A 1,222-nucleotide genomic window follows, 5' to 3' on the forward strand; every position below is an offset into this window, starting at 1 on the left:
ACTTGGTCTATCTTGTATAGACTCTATAGCAACTTGATTATGTCTCTTTTAGGATATTCATTTGGTGCTAAGCTGGTTAGTCATTTCTGGGGTCAGTGTCTGGCATTTCGATTAGCTTCTCAATTAGCTAGCTTTATATAATCTTTCTTTGGACGTCTTAAATCATAATCTCTAGTCCGAGGATCTTTGCCAAGACAATGATGGTTAAAACCATTCGTACTTTTAACATTCTTTATCCAGCTTATAATCTTTCTCCTTTAATATTCGGATTCATTTGTTTCATGGAATCCGTACCTCGCCACTATTTAATTACCCATGTTTTGGCTCTCGGTCCTTTTGATTTCGTGGAGAAGATCTTATTCTTATATATTCACAATCCTCTTCTGAGGTTCCATCTTGGACGGCACATATATGTATGTGGTGGTTTATTCAAAATCTCTTAAGATGGTGTATGTCTGGTTTTATGACCCGTATATAATTTGAGATGGGAATATCTATGCTCACTTATATGGCTTGATGCATATTATCATTCTATACATGTAAAACATAATGTCTCCAAGCTTATAGACTTTAGAATCTTAGTTTTATAGATAATGGCTTATATGGCCGAATCTTTATAGGTAATGGCCTTCTGGCCGGTTATGGCCCTTGCGGCCGGCTGTTCATAACATGGTCTCTTTGGCCGAGTAATGGCCTTATGGTTTGGCCGTTTTAAAACATGGCCTCTTACGGCCGAGGAATGGCCTTTTATGGCCGAGCCATTTACAACATGGTCTTTAGACCATAGTGGTACACGAACTTGTAGTATTGATCATGGGTTTATCCTCTCTCCCCCCTCATGACCATACTATAAGGTCGTGGTGCTTGGGACAATTAAGCCTAATGAGTTTCCCTTTGTGTACATGTTTCACAACGTGAGATCTTTTACGGGATAATTTTGTGCCTTTCCAATCTTTGCATTAAGTTTAGACTTTAGGATGGCTAATCCTATCATGCCATATAGTGTAAAATTTCGTGGTGTTATCTCAATATGGTTACCACATCTCTTGCCTCTTTATCATACTGATCTGCAGTATAGTTTTAAATCAGTAGAGATCATAGGTATAGTCTCGACCACTTATAAGGTCTTAGGCGTTTTATTTTTCTTAAAATTTAAAGGAACTTGTTTCCTTCCTTACCCATTGTTTCAACTTGGAAACCATACATTATAACTTCAATGGGT

The sequence above is a fragment of the Brassica oleracea genome, chromosome C3, assembly GCF_000695525.1.
Source record: "Brassica oleracea var. oleracea cultivar TO1000 chromosome C3, BOL, whole genome shotgun sequence".
In the NCBI taxonomy this organism is placed as follows: Eukaryota; Viridiplantae; Streptophyta; class Magnoliopsida; order Brassicales; family Brassicaceae; genus Brassica; species Brassica oleracea.